Raw genomic sequence first — 22,051 nt, forward strand, 5'->3', positions numbered from 1 at the left:
TCTGTTTACTTTCTTCATCTCTTTGACAATCCCACTTCTTCTTTGCCAATCTCTTTCTCTGTATACTCTCCTGTACGTCCTCATTCCACCACCAGGTCTCTTTCTCCTCCTTCCTCTATCCAGATGTCACACCAAGCACCTTTCTAGCCATCTCTCTTACTAGCTCTGCTGTAGTTACCCAGCTATTCGGTAACTCTTCACTGCCACCCAGTGCCTGTCTTAACTCTTCCCTGAACTCCACCTCATAATCACCCTTTTTCAGTTTCCACCATTTGATCCTTGATGCTGCCCTCACACCCCTCCTCTTCTTCTTGATCACTAATGTCATCCTACAGACCACCATTCTATGCTGCCTAACTACACTTATATAATTATTGTCTTTAATTCTGGTGGCTGCCAAAAAAAGCTGTTACTAGAAAATTTAAATCAAAGTGTAAACCAACTGTACTAGAAGTAGTGAATATAATAACAGAGAAAAAAGAACTGGAAGTGGGATCTTTAGAAAATGGTAGGAGCAAATTACATGGAAAAATGGGAATTGTGGGAACAATATATGCAGAGTAATGTTTTGGGGAAGAATGAGGTTTTAGGGGAAGTCAGGAATTGTATGAGCTATGTAATGTTCTGCATGGAAGATTATATATGATGTATAACATTTGTAACAAAAATATGTGAATATGGTTTGTTTTCATTTATATAAATGCATGATTGCCTATGTCATAAGTGATAATCCAATAAAGATGTTTCTTGATTAAAAAAAAGATTGCAAAAACCTACATATGTAATGAAAATGGATTCTGTCTACATCTCTTCTGAATTACAGTAATTTTTCTTCTGGATTTTTGGAAAAGGGGGGGGGGTACTCCCACAAATCATCCAAACAAAAAATGAAAAATTACTGTGTAAACCCAAGTCTAAGTATTTGAATGCTTTGCTTTTTAAAGTACAGTTTAGAGTACAATGTGATTTGGTAAAACCTTCATTCTGTTAATATAACTGAAAAACTAAATAAATACTTACATCAGAAACTGAGATGTGTCTGTCTCCTGGTTTTCTGTGAAACATAATCCCTCTTCCAGACAGAAACCAGACAAACAGGTCCTCTGCCTGTATTATAGTGAGAACTGAAATAGAGCCATAAGGCCAGGTAAGGTGGCAACCAAACCAGAGCTTGATGAACAGAAGCATGTGAGAAACGAGTATGGACAACAGGTACTGCCAATTCTGCTAGGAAAAATGTTTGGGGCTAAAACATGATGGGTTAAAACCATCAGAAGATAAAAAAGATGAATCCAAAGAAAGCAAAAAGAAAAAAAAAATGTACTCCTAGAACAGACAGACCCTGGTCAGTCGCTGAAAAATTCAAATACTGAAGTGGTTATTCCTCCTTGTCCTGGCTCTTCCAGATCCCATGCTGCTAAGTGAACTTGGGTCATTCAAGTAGAAGTCAGGGCTTCACCTCTCTACATCACAGCAATGGGGACTTAAGGAACACTTCCTGAGACTGTTTTAATATTTTTTTTCTACTTCTTTTGGCATTATAATCTAACTGAATTGGAAAATTATGGGGTGAAATAGTAACATCCTGTAGCCATCATGTATTTAACATAGTGAATTGACAAATTGTACAGACTGGTTTAAGTTGTGCTCTGGAACAAGTTAACTAAAAGTCCTACTTCAAACATAGCTTCATAGGGACCCCTTCCAGTTAGTTATTAATTGTTGAGATTCTGCCAGCAGCTTAGTCTCTTTCATGAACTTGTTTTAATGTCTCTCATTTGAAATACTTCTTTTAGCAAACCAGAGCTTTTATAAGTTGTCTTAATAGCTATTTCCTGCTATTTTTAGTGTGTTTATAATATACATACATGCATATTTTTCTCTAGATAGATAGCCAGATCACCAAGGCAAACTCCACAGGTACATTTGCCTTCATCCAGCTTTCATTCACTGGACTACAACTCCACTCTTTCAAAGATGTCTTCTTCCAGTCAAGGTTACTGTGGACACCTCTTGCCTTGAAATTCCCCTAAGGTTAAAGGTAAGTGCACCTGACAGCCTACTGAGCTCTGGACTAATATTCAGTTGGATTTACCCTCAAATGACTTTCTGTTTCCTGCCTGTAAAGCTTGTATCAGCTGTTAACAATACACCCTCCTCAGTGTTCAAAACTGGCAAAGTAGCCGCCAAGTAGATAGATAGATAGATAGACCGATAGATAGATAGATAGATAGATAGATAGATAGATAGATAGATATAGAAATACATACATAAATATAGACATATAGCTATACAAGTATAACTATAGCTACTGATATAGATACATATATATAGGTATATAGGTGAAGATACAGATATAGCTATAGCTATAGATATAGATATAGATATAGATATAGATATAGATATAGATATAGATATAGATATAGATAGAGCCACCTGCCACATCTCAAGACTCCTGCCACAGTATTATTTAAAGGAAGCTGAGACCTTCACTCAAAAAAAGAAAGGACAATAGCTTATCTGTGTCACAGGGCTCAAAACCAAAGTTTTCTAACAATTTTTTGCAACATTTGGTTAAAATACTCTGCCAGTCTCTCTGTGGATGGTATGGAGAAGACCTAAAGGATTTAGTACCTAATAAAACATGACGTTCTAGCACTGCTTTACTGTTGGGGTGAACTCATGTGCATACTAGCAGGTGATCTTTGCACTGGTAGTCGAGTGGCTTAAGTGTGAGAATTTACTGTTGTGGTGAGCTTGACAGTAATGTATCGTATTGTGTAAGCAGGTAGAGCACTTTAGCTTTTTTTCCCCTTTTCTTCACTGTACTGGGACTGTAGAGTTGATGTATATAATATCAGGGAGTGTGGTGGCTTGTTCCCCACAGTGGGGATGCAGGAAAGGTGTAGGTGGCATACTCCCTTTCACAACATTTTTGGTGTGTCATCCTCCCATAATATTCCCTATATTGTACTTACTATCAATATCTTTTATTTGTCACAACAGTCCAGTAAATTGTGGTATTTGCATGTTTCTAATTATTCATTGCGATGTCTGATTGCATCCCTCCTTTGTTTAGCACATTGTTTTTTCACTCTTGTACATACCCCACGTCGGTTCCATGTCTATAACCTACAAATGTCATCTGATGCATGTCTTTCGCACTTAGAATGGAACATGTTTTACTAAAACTCTTCCCCCATGTTTTACACAATTCATGATACATATGCATCTCAAAACCCTCTTTCTTATCACACTAACATTTCAGATATCTTACCATGGTATATATATCTTATCAAACCATTTCTTCTGGAATACTGGCATAAAAGATACTTATACAGAAAAAAAAGAAATAGAAAAACACGAGCAACTCTGGTGTGCGAGCAAACTCTCAGATCCTCTACTAAAAGTGCAAGCAGTGTTTAGAGCTTTAGTTCAGTAATCCAGATGTTTTCAGATGATTTAACTAACAACAGCACTTTCTAGCACTTAAACATGTTTGTAATTAAAGTAATTAAATATTCCAATACAATAAATATTTGAATTTACTGAAAGAAACATTATGGAAATGGAAACATTCTTACTTGAATCCAGTCATGAATGGGCTGATGACATACCTCTCAACTGTATAGATTTTTTCAAAATGTCCAGATTTTTGGCTCATATTTTTGGCCTGTTGCTCATAAAATTTGTGGTTTTCTGGCAAATTGCCTGGATGATCTGAGGACTGAAGTCACTAAATAATGACATTCATTTGAGTTTCAGACTTCAAATCCTACAGAAAATGCATGTTAAAACAAACCCTGTTACTCTAGCAACTTTCTAAGTTTGCAAGAGCAATATTTAAAATATGCCCCTATTTTGGGGTTTTTGCCCCCCCCCCCATTTTTTGGGCTTTATCCAGATTTCTTGCACTAAGACATTGAGTGGTATGGCTGATTAATATGTTAATAAACAAAACATTCAAAGAGAAGCTCATTGAAAATTTGAAAAAAAATTGCATGTTAGGGGTAATAAACTAATCAGGAGCAACCTGATAAATATGATAATAAACAGAACATCCACATGATTGGCTAAGTGACATTCTAATTGGCACAGAAGTGGGGTGGAAAGGGGATAAAAAAATCAGAAGCTATCTAATGGAAAGCTGAAGTTAGCCAATTTACACTCTCACACTGGTGACTGTTATTTCATTTAGCTCTTCATTTGAACAGACAGTCCAAACTCCCATAGGGTCCATTCTCTTTTTAACCCATAGAATATTTGTAGAATAAGGTTATAGGGTAGTGCATATTCTCTGTTTTGAAAAAGAGTCAGTCTGAAGCTGCAGATATAATCATCTCTGCTAGACTGTCCCTGCAGTAATAATCCTTCCTTGAATCGGCAAAAGTTTCATTATAGAAAGATTGAACAGATCAAAGAACATTGGCTCTAGTCTCAAACTAAATATCAAAACAAGACAACTTTTCAATATGAATCAGAGAACATAAAGATTGAACAGTAATCTCTAATGGTTCAAATATACTCTGCCAATCTTGCTGAGGAACTGTAGAGTTATTTTAAAGCTGGTTGTAAAATTTGAAGCACCTGTGCAACTTCAACTGTGGAGCAGGGCAAGAGTTGAGCGCATACTTATAGGTTCACAGGTTAGTACTAGGCTAACTGCCCTTATGGGCAATTTTAAGCCTAGCCAGTTACTCCATGTCAGAATCAAACCCTGCACCTTGTGTTTCTAAGGTAAGCAACTTGACCATTACGCCAACCTCCCACCCACTTCCTCAACTTGTAATGCATATTCAAGCAAAGACTTCAGAGGAGTGCAGCATTGTAATTTTCCTTTAGGATCACAAACTGGCGTACCAGGTTTTCCTGTCCTTTAGGGTCCTGTGAATTAGTGTTGGTTTAAATCCTGTCCACGATAATACTTCACAGATGGTCTGAAGGGCCTTGAGATAGTTTAAACTCATCACAAAGTTGCAAGAGAGCATAATTAGGCATAGCAGACCTCCCCAGCTCAGTAACTACAACTGGCTCACCTTAGACATATCAATTAGCCAAATTACTTCAGTTGTTATATGGATCGCTGTATATTTCCCCAGAAAATTTATTCCAGGTTAGTTGTATCAATCCAGCAAACAAGCTAACACAGGTATTTGAACAGCATTTTGTTTTTGATCATTCTAGACTATGAAATAAGTGAAAATAAGTGCAAAATGAAGCCTGGTATATTAGAAGTTGCCCGTACAAAATATGGAGTAAAAACTCATGAAAGAAATAAGTGCAGGTCAAACAAATTCTTTACATAAAGTTTGGGAGCAGTATGTTTAGGTCAACAGAAACACAGATAGCCATTTTTTTCAAACAATAACATGTCAGCTAGAGTAATTACAGCAATGTTGCAAGTGAGTATGTCAAATGGTATAGATATATAAGAATTTTGAAAATACAGGTCTACATGAAGTCAACAAGAATAATATCACTCATCCAAATTTAGTGCCACCGCTCTATTGAATAGGATGCTAGTGAATATTATAGCAATCAAAATGAATGTATAATCAAATGGATGAACCTCTGAATGTGTCACATCTCAGAGAAAAAAATAGCTCTTTAATGTGTTTTGGAAGAAGCCAGCCACTCTTGTAAACCCACAAATGTGTGGGGGATTCACTCACATACTTACCAGTAATAACTTTGAGATTGCAAATCCTCATCACTTATTGTCAGGTCCACCCAGCTTACCCTGATAAATGTTTAAAAAACAATCTTAACTTCTAAAACAATTAATAGCACCAAAGTCTTTGATTATACCACTGACTTTTCATCTCGCATATCTGCTTTACATTTGTGACTTTTATCTTTGAGGCTTCAGCATTCTGATGCTTTTTTCTAGAACTTTCACTGACCATAGCACTGGTACTCATGCCAGCCCCACTTGATATGATGCTCATGCTTTCTGACATTGATAATGATTTAATTATTGGAGTCAAAAATTATTTTATTTTGGATCTGTGATCAACTGGGTCTTGCAAGTGAATGAGCTGACCATGTCAATGATGTGGTCAGCCATCCAAAAACATCAGCCAGTGGTACACTGCGTGCACCTCTCTTCTCACTTTCAGAATTACTCTCACCTTCCCTCCTCCCTGAAATGACAATGCTGTATCACAGTTGCTCTATAAACAGCAAGCAAGAAACTGGATGGCCTGGTGTGGCATATATTTCAAGATGGTAATGAAGGTGAGAGGTGGAAAGGAATTTATAAACTCTACTGTAGGGCAGTATACCTTGTGTCATATACATGAAGCCTGATTTTATGGAGATGAGTGAAAAATATATGGTCTCGCAAAATTAATATATTTTGCATAACAGCCCTGTAGGTCAGTGACTAGGGAGGGGCATTTTATAGCTACAGTATGTGGAGTTCTTTGCTGACCTCTGGTTACTGTCTGCATAGAGTTTGCATGTTCATCCCACATCTGCTGCGATTTCTTCTTAATGCTCTAGTTTTCTCCCACCTCCTAAAGTGTAGCAGTTGGTTTACTTTAATTAGTCCATTTGTAGTCAATCTGTCATTGCCCTTACAGGCCTGAGTTATAGCTGAAAAAGGACTCTAAAGACTCATTTCACTTAATCTGCAAACAGGCAAATGAAAAAGTGCTGCTACTATCAAGATATCTGATGTTTAAAACCCTTGTATAGAAATCGCAATAAAATTATTTGCAAGCAAAATTCTACTTCTACTGGCAATCTGCACCTCATCTGTGTGGCATTTTCAGCATGTAATCAAAAACTACTGGGCTTTACTTTAAACAGCAAATCAAAAGCAAATGCCACCACCTCCCAGCCAAGGCATGTTCTTTAGAAGTTAACAAGCTGCTGTTGCCACACAAGAAACTAAAACAATTAACTGATATATCTGTATGAAAAAAACTAAAACAGGTTTAGCAGTGTTTATGTGAAGCATGATTACATTGTTACTGTACTGCTTTTATTGGGAGCTCCAGTGCTGCTAATTGAAAGAAAGCCTGCAGAAATATAAATTAAATTATACTTCTCATGTGCAGCTCATTCATGGGAGAAAACAAGATGGCCACCAACAAATAAGCCACTCCAGGCTTTAGCTCCCGGCAAAATCCAATTACAGTATATGTAAATTTTAAACATAATTAATTTAAATGTTAAATCATATTATGTCTTAAATGTCTTACCTTTACTTCGAGAAACATGAAGGAATAAAAATCAGTCATACTTGAAGCTACTGAACCTTGTGACTATCTAATCTTATTCAGTCAGACTCTAGCTGGAAGGAAACCAAACCATAGTCAGCTCATCATCAAATCCATTTCTATCTATACAATGCCTGATTTAATATTCACACTGCAGAGACAGAGTGTTGCATGAACCTGAAGGAATGGAAGCACAAACTTGTAAAATGTAATATTCAGCAGTGACAACTCCAGAAAAAGAAGCTGCAAGTAAAATACATAATTCATACAATAGGGACGAAAAGGAAGATGCTTCAGCTAAAACTAAATATTAGCAAAACCTTTGTCATCAGTGAGTTAAAATCTGCTCTCCTGCTGCTCCATCAGGCAATTGACTACATAACAAAACAGTTATCTCACATAAACATAACACTAAATGGCATTTCTAAAAGGATGGATACATAGGAAAGCCACATCTCTGAGTGTTTTTTATTTATTTTTAGTTACAGCTTGGTGGAGCATTACAGGCAGTTACTGTATTCAGTGGTTTGCTGAAATGTGTGGTGTGTGTGTGTGTGTGTGTGTGTGTGTGTGTGTGTGTGTGTGTGTGTGTGTGTGTGTGTGTGTGTGTGTGTGTGTGTGTGTGTGTGTGTGCGGGTACATGGTGGCAGCAGAACGCCATAACTCCCCTCCTACCAGCCAGCCATCCCACCCAGTCACAGTCCACAGCTACTTCCCTCTGATCCAAACAAACTAGCAGTCTGATGTCCAAGCCAATAACTAGTTACTCTTAAACCACTACATAGAGCCCATACAGACTGAAACTATACATTTACTGCTGCATGTATAAGCATATCTCAAACAGTTGACTAAACCTGCTATCTACATTAATATAAGCACTCATTGATAGTTTGTCGCTCACCTCTGCTGGGGTCTGAACCCGCTCTGTTTGCCCTGCGAGAGCTCACTATGCTCCCCTACCCTACCCCCAATTCCCCCTCACCCCCACTACATGTACATTTATTCATCCAAAGTCCCCTCCCACACTACCTATCATCCAATCACACAATACCCCATGCTCCACACACACTCCAATTTTATAGACCCCACCCAACTTTAACAATGCCTCCTACCTCATCACACCTACTACACCTACCAGCCTTGTTAACCTCCCTCACCTGTCTTATAGTTCTTACACAACTCCCTAACCCCTACCATGCCAAAACTTCACATTCCACAGCCACTTCCCAACCTACTTCCACACCATCCTTCAACTCCATAACACATGACCTCTACTCTTCTAACCCAACCATGCTATTCAAACACAAAATCCTACCCATTTTATACTCCCCTAACTCACCCTCCAACCTCATCACAAAAATCCCCCCTTACACTGCTCAAACTCTCCATCCACATTAAACTACCTTATTCTCATTCTCCACCAAATTTCCCACTCACTCTCTGGCAACATCCATCCCAATCCTGGACTTACTCTCACCACACAAACCACAAACTCCCCTGCGACACACCCTCAAATGCTCAAATCCATTCACCTCACTATACTCAATGCTCAAAGCCTTCGCAATAAAATCCTTAACCTCCATGCCTGGCTCATCCACAATCACCCTGACATAGTAGCCATCTCAGAGAGACCCTCCATAAAAGACAACAAAATTATTCTGCCTGGTTACCAAATGATTCACAATGACAGACTTAACAAGAAAGTTGGAGGTGTAGCTATTATCTACTCCTCTACCCATACATTTACTCCATACCCCAATCATATCCCACACTTCATCAAAGCTGAAATTACCATAGCTCTACTAAAAATCAGTAACCACAAGTCCATATGTATAGTCGCCCTCTATATGCCCCCAAGCAACAATATCCCAATACTAGAAGATATCCTCTCTTGGCTTTCCTCTACCATTAAATATGAAACCTACATACTAGGTGACATGAGCATCAACTGGGCCAATATAAACTCTCTAACCTCATCTCAGACAATCGACCTCTTCAACTTTACCCAACTCAAAAACTCTTCCACCAGCCCCAACAAAGATGGGACCTCTGGCACCATCATTGACTGGATCTTATCCCATCCCAACCTCATTTCAACTGCTGGAATCCTTTCAGACCCTCTCAGTGATCACCTACCTGATTTTGCTGACTGTCACCCATCTCCTCTTCAAAACCAGTACCACTACCTTCAAACTCACAACCTCTCCCACTTCAACCCTCAATCTTTTTCTGAATGTCTAAAACTTACTGACTGGACTCCCCCCAACCCCCCAATAACTCTTCCCCTCAGCACTGCCACTAACTACTTCAATGTAACTTTCTTAAAACTACTCAACAACCACGATCCTCTAAGAACCAAACGTGTCAAAGCTAAAGTCTCCCCCAGCTATCAAAAGAAACTAAACTAATCATGCTCCAATGAGACAAAAAATGGAAGCATTACCAAAGAAACAAAAAACCTAACACCCTACTTAAAGTCAAGCAACTCTGAAACACCATAAAAAAACTAATAACCAGAGACCTACTACTCCAAACTTTAATCTAAGTACTCAACCAACCCTAGAAAATTCTGGGACACAATCTCCTCTCTCCTTCACCCTGGAAATAAAGATAACCCTTGTCAAAACCCCAATCTTACCGACCTCAAAACTGCCACCCAATTCAACTCCTTCTTTATAGACTGTATTGCTAAACTATCCTCCTCTTTCCCCAACCCACCCCCTCAACCTCAACCCCACCTGCCACCCACACCCCTCGGACTACAAATCTTCTCCCTCCACTTTCAGCCTAAAACCCATCCCCACAGGTACAATAAAAAAAATTTCTCCACCAACTAAAACCTTGCCGCAGTGCTCCTGACAATCTACCATTAGCTTTCCTCAAAATAGCTGCAGACAGCATTGCCTTTCCCATCTCCATCCTAATAAACTGATCCATCCAAGAAGCCTACGTCCCTTCTATCTGGTGACATGCATACATCATCCCTTTACATAAGGGTTGTAAAAACAATGACACCACCAATTTCAGGCTATTGCCATCCTTTTCCTGCTTTATAAAGCCCTGGAAAAATGTATCCATTCACAACTATTTCCATACTCAACACACAACAATTTTCTCTCCCCCACTCAACATGGATTCTGCCCTGGCCACAGTACCATGACAGCCCTCCTTTCCTTCCTCAAGACCATTAACCTAGCACGTAACTCTGGCAAACTGGTATCTACCCTGTTCCTCAGTCTATCCAAAGCTTTTGGTATCATCTTTCACCCCTTACTCCTATCTCAACTCTCCTCTCTAAGCCTCTCTGCCTCCTCCATAGCCTGGTTCTCTAGCTACCCCTCTGAATGACAACAAGCCATGAAATCCTCAACCTCTCCCTTCGTACACATCCCCACTGCCATGCCCCAGGGTTCTGTTCTAGGTCCCCTACTCTTCAATATATTTATCAATAACTATCACCACACCATCCCTGATTCATCACTAATCCAATATGCAGATGATTCAACACTCATCTGCTCAGCTTACTCCCCCTGAAACCTGCTTCTAAAAAAACATTTAGCTTTCTCTAATACAGAAACCTGGATGCAAAACAATCACTTGGTCCTAAACCCTAATAAAACCAAACTGATGATTTTTTTCCCCTTCTAGAAACTCCCCTATCAACAAAAACTCATTCTCTGTACTCAGCCAGAGCCACATCCCCATTGAAATTGTATCAAATACTAAACTGCTCGGTGTTATCATTGATGAACACCTACAATTCGACACTCATATCCAAACCACCATAAAAAAAACACCAAAAACTAAGACTTCTGTACAGACACAACCGCTAGCTCAACCCCTCCACCAGAAAAACCCTTTCCTCCTCCTACCTTCTCCCCTCCCTTATGTATAGTGCTCCTCTACTAAATAATCTCCAACTCTGCCTACAATCCAAACTCAAATCCTGCTACAATAAAATTAGCAAATTCACTACCAACTTGAAAAACTCATCCCACCATTGCCACTCTCTCCATACCCTGCAATGGCGCGAACTACCCAATTACCTAAGCTTTCTTAAACGTATCACTGCCCACAAGCTCATTTTCACACTTTCCAGTTGCCCCTCTTTTGCTGCCAACCTAATCCCCTACATTCCTAACCGCTCACTCAGATCAGGAAACCAAAACTGCCTACAAATCTACAAGCCACCTCCTGCTATCTTGCTCCATATCTAAACTATGGAACTCTCTAACTCCATCTCTGTGTAATACTCCTAACCATACCAGCTTCAAATCTCTCCTATTCTCACATCTGGCTTCAAAATGGACATGCTCATGCAACTCACCTACATAAATCTCTCCCCTAACTATTCTAACTCCCACCCCCTACCACACTCAATTCTCATACCACTACATTGCCTACTACTACATTCCACTACCTACAAAGGACAGCCTCCAACTGCACTGTGGCTAACTTTGTTAGATATCCTTTTATAGCTAAAACTGTGATTTTATTACATATAATATGTACTATAACTGTGTACTTACAAAAACTTTCCACCACTGTTCTATTATTTGTATTTCCTTGAATGTATTATAAGTATTATACCTCATATCTATTACACTGTATTCCCAGCTTGATGCAACTAATCACACTGCTTTGTATATATTTGTAATTTACTTGTTTGTTATTTGTCATTGGAGCTCCCCCCCACCCCAAGTCTCCACTGAAAACATGTTGTTCTTGGCCCCGTGGACTTCCCCGGTCATCAAAATGAAAAAACTGAAATCAGAAAGCCTTAAAACTGGTTACAGAAAATATTTTTTCTTGGTCAAAGCAAGTATTGCATTCAGAAGTCTATGTATATTCCCTTCCTGCTAGTGTTTTCAACGATTTAGTAACAGGAGAAAAGAAGAAATGAGAACTATGGTACAAATATCTGATAGTAACTTATATTAAGTCTTGGAATGTCTTGCCATACTTTGGATCTTGAAAGGCTCATTCTTGGCAGGATATTGTTTCTTGGGTTAGGTAACACATTTGGACAGCAATTTTCCATTATGCAACAATGAGCTTAGGAAAAGTTTTCTCAATCAAAGTGAGTAGACACTAAATGCATGAGTCTATTTAATGCCACATCTGTTTGTTTAAAAAATCCTGATGAAATGTTTATTTTTTTCTCTGACAATATGCCCTTGAATATATTACACCATATAAAATATTCTAAGTTGAATTGTCCCTTCTCTTTAATTAAAATAGTAATGAAACACTAGGTAGTTGAGGCACCTTGAAGTTCAAAGAGCATTCTAGAAAATAGAAACAGCCCTTGGGGCATTTTAGTTTTTAGACACCTGGAACAATACTAGGATGTTTTCAAGCTCTGTATAGCTTTGAGTTTAGATTAAGCAGGACTTCACAGTACCCTTCTGTGAAGCCAAAGTATGAAAACAACATTTTGTTTGCTTTAGACTAACCCTCTGGGGTATCAGATAGCTGTATTTCCTTGTCTGTTATCCATTGATAATCTAATATTGCTCTTTTTCTGAACTATTACCAAGGATACTGACCATTCATTTTGTGATGGTTCTATAGCACCTATGTCTATCATCTTCTACTTTTTGAGAATGTGTTTGTGTGTGTGTGTGTGTGTGTGTGTGTGTGTGTGTGTGTGTGTGTGTGTGTGTGTGTGTGTGTGTGTGTGTGTGTGTGTGTGTGTGCGTGCGTATGTCCGTGTGTGAGTGTGTCCGTGTGTGTGTGTGTGTGTGTGTGTGTGTGTGTGTGTGTGTGTGTGTGTGTGTGTGTGTGTTTGTGTGTGTGTGTGTGTATGTACATGCATGTGTATGTGTTTGTGTGGCCTTCTTTTATTTTTTACTGATATGTTTATTTGTCAAAGTTGAAAAATACATTACAAACAGTGCAATTCCTATACATAGTGCACATCTATTCATAACCCAGCAGGTGGGAATATGTTTCCCTGTCCTCCTAATTAACCCTTATTCCCCTCTTCTATGTTATAACCCTGTGTCCCAATCTGATGATTACAATTTACATCTCATTAATCAGTTTATAAAGTATATGGAGACTCACAATATATGAATGCACACATCCCAAAAATGAGATAATTTCCAGTTGGCCAGGTAAGGTTTCTCCCTCTGCACCCTCCCCATAGTTACATTATTGTGCTGTCCCTATTATCTGTTTCCTCATCCCCTGTTATTCCACAAAGATTAGGTTCATAGGTTCATACTAGGCTATCTGCCCAAGGGCATTTATAAGCCTAGCCCATAGTTATGTGGCTTTCGCCACCCCTTTAGTTTGAATAAAAACTATGCCTATCATTTTTCTGTGCCTCTGTCAAGCAGTGACACTGAAGTAATCCCTGGGGTATATCTGCGATCTCCCATCCATTGGTCAAGATTCCTCTTGAACAAGGCCAGCGAGGTGCTCTGCCTCACATGTACCGGGATTTTGTTCCACAGCATAGGGAGTCTCTGGGTGATGAATCTGTCCCTCCAGCACGTTCTATTTATAACCGTGTCAAGGTTTAAGTCTCCGCCCTTGTGGTTCTGAGGGATCTAGATTTTTGAGGTGAAGCATATTCATCAAATCTGGGTTTGACATGGCCTTATATGTCAGGCACAGGTCACCTCTGAGCAAGCGGTATGAGACTGAGTAGAGCTGGAGTTCTTTCAGTCGGGCAGCATAAGACATATTTTTGAGACCCTTTATCCTTTTGGTGAGGAACTTTTGGGGCCTTTCAAGCTGCAGCAGGTGTCTGGTCAGATACATTCCAAACGGGGCATTGTACTCAATCATAGGTCTAATGAGTGATGAGTACAGGGGACGATGACCTCCCTTGATCTAGATGTGAATCTCTTCATGATCAGGTGGGCGATATAGAAGGTTTTCCTAACTACTTTAGCAACATGAGTGTCAAACGAAAGGCTACTGTCAACTTGGGTCCCCAGATCCCTGATGACTTTTCTGTGCTCAGTGGATTGCCACCTATATGGTAGCTAGGGGTAACCTTGTTTTTCCCGAAGGGTATGACTATGCATTTTTGGTGTTTAACTTCAGGCCATGGCTCTGGCACCAGTTATCCGTTTCTGTGAGGCCCTTCTGGAGGATATCTGTGTCAGATGTGTTTTCGACTATAGCGCCAGTTTGCAGTCATCTGCAAACTTTGTCAGCCATAACCCTCCTGTGTTTGCTTGTACTTCAGAAAAGTAGATGCCGAACAAGAGTGGACCCAGGACTGAGCCCTGTGGGACACCACTTGTGACAGGCTTTGAGTCTGACATGGCTCCAGCAACTCTGACCCTGTGGGTTCTGTCACTCAGCCAGTTTGCAACCCATCTTGTGATGTATGGGTTTACATTCAAGCTGATGAGTTTTTCGATGATACCTGAGTGGGGTATTGTGTCGAAGGCCTTTGCCAGGTCGAGGTAGGCTGTATGGACTGCCTTTCCCTCATCAATGGCCTTGGTGACTGTCTCGAAAAAGTCAACCAAGTTTAAGAGGCAGGATCTGCCTTTGACAAAGCCAAACTGGGTTGGATCCAAAGTCTGCAAGTTCCCTATGTCTTTATTTATGAGTTCCATTATGATCCACTCCATGGCTTTGCAGATAAGGCTTGTCAAGCTAATGGGGCGGTAATTTCCAGGGTCTGTGGAGGCACCGCCCTTATGAAGTGGGACCACAGTCGCCGTCGCCACTCCTTGGGTGCGTATCCTGAGGTGAGGCTAAGATTAAACAGCTGTCCTAACTGTGGGTTTAATTCCTCGTTGAGTTCATGAAGCACACAGCCGGGACACCATCCGGTCCCATGGATGCTGTGTTTTTGCCTTAGTGAGGGCAGTTCTCACCTGGGCGTTGGAGATGTTTGGGGGCTACAATCCTCTGGAATAGATATCTCTCCTTTTGGGGAGGGGAGAAGTTTGCACTGAACCTGTCAGCCACTATGTTAGCAATGTGTGTAGGTTCAGTAATTTTCACATCATTTTGAACTAATTCTGAGCATATCTGGGAGTTTCCTCCTAGGTTTCTAACATAGCTAAAGAAGGCCTTATGATTGTCTTTAGAGTCCTTGGCGATTTTTCTCTCAAAATTTGCCTTGGATGATTTTATGAGAGCTCTTAGTTTTTACTTATAATGATCAAAGGTGTCTTACCTTTCAAGGATTTTGCTCTATCTTGTAGTAGCTTCCTCCTTTTGTTGTAGAGCTTGTTTATGGCTGGGGTCCACCAGACTGGACACTTGCCTTTGGTACAGAGAGTCTTAGTTTTGTTTGGGATTGCCTGATCCATGCAGTCCTGTAGGTGCTGGTAGAAGGCATTTGTAAGTGATTCAGCGGTTTGAGTAATGTTTACCACTGGCTCAGGGGTCTTAAAGGAGACCACACTAGTTTTTAGAAGTGTGAAATCGGCTTTTGAGAAGTTTTTCACTGTGGTCTTTTTTGTTTCAGGTGGGGCGGGATGAGGACCTCCAGCGAGATTAGTTTATGATCTGATCTCACCAGTGAGGGGTATACTTCTGGTGTTGAACATTTTGATCCCATATTCGTGATGATGAGATCAAGTATGTTTTCTCCTCTTGTGGGGATGGTGACTAGTTGTTCCATGGCATTTGAGTTTATGAACTCCAGGAATCTTTGGGTTAGAGTGTTCGGGCTTGAGTAGTGTTCCCAGTCTATATTAGGGTAGTTGAAGTCACCTAGTATGATGGTGTTTGGAGATACATTTATCCCCTCCAATGTTTTCAGGAAGGCCATGTGAGGTTCCTGAGTTTGTGAGGGTGGCCTGTAACATGCTAAAAATTGCAGAGCAGTTTTGCCTATGGTTAATTGCACCTGGATGGTCTCCGATGCATCGTGCATTGCCACCAACCTTGAGGTGTGGGTGTCCTTTATGAATATGGACACCCCCCCTCCTTTCTTGGTGTTGTCCGGATTTTGGGGCCGGAACGCATGATATGAGGTGAAACCTGTAAGTGCTGGGGTGCTCTCAGGAGCCTTGAACCAGGTTTCTGTCACAGCACAGACATCGATGTTCTCCATATTGAGAAGGGCCTCGAGTGCGTGCATCTTGAGAGTGAGACTTCTGGCATTGAGCAGCATTACCCTTAGTTTTTTTTCCTTTTTGGTGTTCTAGGGTGGTAGGTTTAGAATTTGAGCCTTGCCTAAAAAGGCACTATGGGGGTGGCAAGAGCCTTTGCCAATATCCGGAAGCCCAGGGGTGACAGGTGCAAGCTGTTCCTTGCGAAGCAGCGTGGCTTGTCCAGCATGTCATCCCAGGCAGACAGACATTGGATCCCCTTTGAATGACACCAGAATTTAAGCCAATTATTAAAGCTGATCATCTTATCACTGTATTGTGGCATCATTCTAGGTGAAGGTAGGATACTGCTCAAGGTCAGGGTCATACCTGCCTGGGCTACATAATCAGAGAGCTCCTCGATGTCCCTTTTCATGTAGTCCAAGGAGGTATGTCTCAGGTCGTTGACACCAGCGTGGACAATGACTGAGTCGTACTTGTACCTGCTGTTGAGAGACCTGAGTGCTTGCGTTATGTGGCAGATTCTAGCGCATGACAGGCAGCTTACTGTGACCTTCTCCTTACTCAGTCTGGTGAGCAGGACGTCAGTATGTCTGACTATGGAATCACCAATGACAAGTGTGTCTGGCATTTTGTTTGGCCTTAAGGGCTGTGACTGTTTGACACTCTGACTGTGTGGTCTATGTGTTGCATGTGTTGGGTCGTGAGGTGGTAGTTGTTTGGGTGTCTGCTTTGGTGGCCTCTGCTGTTTTGGTAAATTTTTGATCAGAGCCTCCGAGTATGTCTTTGTGTGAGTATGTGTATGATTTGAAGTTGTGATGGTACCATGTGTGACTGGGTATGTATTGTGTGTGGTTACCTTCTCCTCCTGTCTGGTCTTGCCAGTCCTATGTTGAGAGAGCTCAGCCTCCAGTTTGGCCGTATAGTTGCATCTCTCATGTATTTGTGTTTTGTGGGAGAAGGAGAGGATTGTCTGTGTACATGAGGCAATTGTAACATTGCCTCAATATTCCCAGGTTCACCAGTTGAGCTGGAGAGGACACTAGCAACTGATCCCTCGACATACTAGAAGTAGTAGATAAAGAGACTTTCAAAGGACTCCGGGGAAGTGGGTTTTAGGCTGGTGGGGTACTATCTATAATAAGAGTGCTTTATCAAGGTGCAAGTACTGTAGGAGTAAGTGCTAGGCTTTACAGATAGAGAATAGTCTACTTGGGAATCAAGTAGAGATGAACTTTTCAGTTATAGGATATGCTGGTTAGATCAGCAGTACAGCTCGAGGAAGGTAGTTCTAAGGGAAAATTTGAAGAGTGGAATTTAGATGGCCCGAATAGTTTAACCTTCTTTAACCACCGCTGCTCTTGTGTGCAACAGTGGCAACTCCGCGCCAAATCGCGGGCATGTTTTATAGCAGGGGGGCTGAAGGGAGCTAGGAATTGGCCCAAAACGACCAATGGACTACTAGTTTCTGGCTGAAACTTCACCAAATCGGACAAAAAGGCCGCTCAGTGCTTCCACTCCCACTGGTAAGCAAAGAAACTTCCCTCCTTCCTAATAAGGCAATGGATCAGTAACAGGAACTAAAAACAAAGCCCAGGGATCAGCAACTCTGAAACTGGACTACTCTAGTTCAGTAAGGCGGGAAAACAAGAGATTTTTTTGTTTTATTACAGAGATAAGGAAAAAAACAGACAGTAAATGCTATAAATGCTGTAAATCGGCTAGCGCACTTTAGTGTGTAGCCTACAGAAACAATTTGCAACAATTAGTAACTTAAAGTGCAATAAACAGTGTAAAATGCAGAAATCACTTAAAGTAGCAGTAAAACAGGCGAAATGCAGTCGCTAGCTTAATAACAGTGGGAAAGCCACAAAAATACTTATATCTGGTAGAAAGTCACTCCTTTAGCTCTCTGCTGCTTGGATCACTCTGCAGGCCACCACGAGGATCTGTGCTGAGTTGGTACAAGCTGGAAAACACGTGTTTAGCGTGTTTTATAGCAGGGCGCTGAATGGAGCTAGGTATTGGCCCAAATCGTCCAATGGACTTCTAGTTTCTGGCTGAAACTTCACCAATTCGGACAAAAGGCTGCTCAGTGCTTCCCACTCCCACTGGTAAGCAAAGAAACTTCCCTCCTTCCTAATAAGGCAATGGATCAGTAACAGGAACTAAAAACAAAGCCCAGGGATCAGCAACTCTGAAACTGGACTACTCTAGTTCAGTAAGGTGGGAAAACAAGAGATTTTTTTTTTTTTTTTTTTTACAGAGACAAGGAAAAAAACAGACAGTAAATGCTATAAATGCTTTTAAGCGGCTAGCACACTTGAGTGTGTTAGCCTACAGGTAAAATTAAGCAACAAATAACTTTTTAAGAGTGCAAAACAGTTAATCAACCCATCCCTCTTACTCCATTTAGACCACTTATTTGGAATTATGTTACGTTTCATGTGGGTTATCACCTTCAGCTCATATTCCATAATACTTTTCACTATTGTTTTTACTTCCTCCACTTCAGGTTTATGCTTAGTTTTTCATTTCCTCATTATAACTTTTTGCTTCTAACAGAACTGGAGAGGACAGAGCCTTAATATGCACTGTTTTTTTTAATACCTACTCAACATAATAGCATGCCTTTTACAGAGAGTTCATATTCCTGTGCTGTAATGTCCTTATTAAGATTTTGAACCCCTTCCTTGAATTAGTTCAATTCTTCACACTCCCAGATGATTTGCTCCCACAAGTCCACTTTCTATCATGCTGTAACTGATACACATCTCTTTGGCCTGTGGGAACAAGCTTTGAATTTTCACTGGGGTATAGAAATATATATGCAGACATTTACACCCACATATGCTAGATTTCTTAGCTTTTGTTGGCAGTGTGGGGATTTAAGCATATTTGCCTCCATTGTTCTTCTGTATATTCCTTATTCAGCACATTGACCCACATTTGTTTGCACATTCCACATTAAATCTTTCAAACCCACATAAGCATGTGATAATAATTTTTTCCTCCTTGCCTGTCTTGTCCAAGCTTCTATTAAGTACTGTATCATCTTAGATAGTTTGTCTACTTTATCTATTAAGAACTGCATCACCTTAAGTGGTGTGCCTACTGTATCTACTAAGTATTGTATCACCTTAGATGGTGTGTCTACTTTATCTGTTAAGTGTTGTATCACCTTAGGTGGTCTGTCTACTTTAGTGTCTGAATTTTGCCTCTTTGACTTAGCTAGTATTAATTCTCTATAGAGAAATTGGTTCATTGGCCTTAGATTGAATTCCCTACTTACTTTTTGCCACTCTTTCCATCCATCCTCTTTCTTCAACTGCTTCCAGTGCCTAGGCTCACAATTTCCTTTTGTCCACATTCTTTTAACTTCCCCATTCTTCTCTCCCCTAAGATCACTAACTCACTTCCTACAGGAATAGACTAACTTCTCCAGTCAGACATGTCTCCTTCTAATTGTTTTTATCACCATTTTCCAAGCATGCTATTGTACTTCTTGCTCTTTTCCCTCCCCATCAATGAACTTCCAAGTCTAACAGAGTCTTTCTCAAGGATCATCCTATTTTTATGGTTTTCCCTTTTGCTTTATAAGAATCCTTTTGCAGCAGATATCTTAGCCTCATTTGTGCAGCCTGATAGCATTTTTTTCAGGACTGACAAAATTAACCCCCTCCCATTGATCTACTGGGCACTATAAAGATTACCATCTTATTCCAGCTTTTTTTCCTTTCCCAAAGTGTTCTAATTCTTGCTTTTATAACTTAGAACAAAGGTATATGATAGCTATACTGCCTACAAACTTTAATTTGACTTTACGTTGATGATGATGTAAGTCCTGGTATTCACGAACATAGGGACCCTGATGTATAAATGCCTCTGGCACCCTATATTTGCTGTGCTGCTGAATATAAATCTTGTTTTTCTAAACAAGAAACATCTTTATTTAACCATCACTTATGACATAGACAATCATACATTTATATAATTGAAAAGAATCCATACCGACACAATCCTAGTTGTAAGCATTTTACGTCACAAACCATACTGACCCACTCCCATCTGCAAACATTATACATCACTTATAATCTACCCAATCTTTCTCACTCAAACATTTCATAGCTCATTTAAGTCCTGCTGCCTTTTAGGCCTCATTCCTCCCTTGTGTGTATTCTTCCCACAAGTCCCATTTTCTCCCATCTAGTTTTTTCCAACCTTTTTCTAAACCTCTCAGTTACAGTTGTTTTATCTCTGTTACTATATTCACTACTTTTAGTATAGTTAGTTTAGATTTTGATTTCCATTTTCTAGTAATTCCTTTTTTGGCAGCCACCATAATTAGACACAGCAAGGCTTTACCATGTATAGGCAATTCTGATTCTGTATCATAGTTCAGACAAATCATCTCCCTCATCACACCAATCTGCCCACCCAGCATCTCTGACAGGGACTCCTTAATATCTGCCAGCTCAACACACTGCCAGAAAATATGTTCCCAATTTCCTCTTTCTTCCCCATCACATCTCCAACATTTGCTGTCTACCTGAGGAAAAATTATCTGGGGTCTACTTAGGGTATAAAACATACCTCTCAACCTGGAAACATCAAAAATCTGGACAAATGCCCATGAAAAATAGGCACAAATCTGTATGCTGATTAACATAAAATTTGCATACATAATTATGTAACCCTGCCCACTCCAGTGGAATCGTGGGGTACCAAATTTCAAATGCAAACTGAAGAACAGACAGCCAAAATATGGCCCCAGCCCAGATCCTGTAGTAAATAGTAACCACTTTTTTTTAAATGTGTAGCAAATATGTTCACTGGGGAGAGAGAAGATGATGAACCTTAGGATTTTTTTTTGGTGACTTGCAGTATATAGGTTTTGTGGTAAATGTAGGGCATTTAATGGTAGGTAATATTCTAATCTTAGCAAAAGAATATTATAGTTTGCTAGGACCTCCAAAAGTAATTCTATATGGCCTACTGATCAGCGCTTAGCTTGAGTTTGTGCTGCCCAGGGCTGGCTTTGAGTTTGCTGCCCTTAACCCTCACAAAAGCATGGTCAAATGGGGCCCAACATACACAGCCCTCCCCTCTGCAGCCATTCCAGTGTCCCATTACTTGGCTGTTTCAACCCATAAACACTTGCATGTGCATCCTGCTTTACTTCTACTATGATTATTTAGATTTCATTTAAAGCTTTTATTTTACATTTTATAGCACAAACACTAATAGACATCTGCTAAACAAAGCAATACAGTCTCACAATGAAAATAGACTTAGCATTAAAAACTTCTCTGCCCTTGAAACATTCATTGAAACAGTATTGAAACCCACATTCAAAGAAAATGCACCTGGCCAATGGCAGATAAAGATTACCTTTTGGTTGTTTTCAAATCATAGACCCCTTGCAGATGAAACATACATGTGTTCTTTGATACACCTTCCTGACTGTATTAAATTACATTCCTTGTATAATACAGCATACATGTTAGAGGGCATTTTAAATTTATTGCATTGAACATTTTTCCAGTAAGCAATGAAACAAAATGCATGAACCAATAATGACAAAACTGCCCAATTCAGCACATTTCCATCATAAAAGTCTACTCAAACTTCTACAGTCCACCAGTATCAGTAAACATGCACAATCTCTGTAGAAGTAAAAGTCATCTAAATAATTCCACATTAAAGGGATCTGTAAGATCTGTAACTAATGAAGAGGCTGCTGATAGCAAACAACTTAGTGTTTCATTGTTTAATCTACAAATAAAGTGC

At 40.0% G+C, this 22,051-nt stretch overlaps 1 long non-coding RNA gene across 1 annotated transcript in view; it reads left to right on the top strand.

Annotated features, from left to right (window-relative positions):
- The window catches only part of LOC122794030, a 190,424-nt gene that overhangs the window by 134,259 nt on the left and 34,114 nt on the right, over positions 1–22,051 (top strand). Inside the window, exon 4 of the long non-coding RNA XR_006363608.1 lies at positions 1,887–2,041. This is a non-coding gene — a long non-coding RNA (uncharacterized LOC122794030). The remainder of the gene's footprint in view (positions 1–1,886; positions 2,042–22,051) is intronic.

The sequence above is a fragment of the Protopterus annectens genome, chromosome 2.part1 (genome assembly GCF_019279795.1).
Source record: "Protopterus annectens isolate FY-2018-M chromosome 2.part1, PAN1.0, whole genome shotgun sequence".
Taxonomy (NCBI): domain Eukaryota; kingdom Metazoa; phylum Chordata; order Ceratodontiformes; family Protopteridae; genus Protopterus; species Protopterus annectens.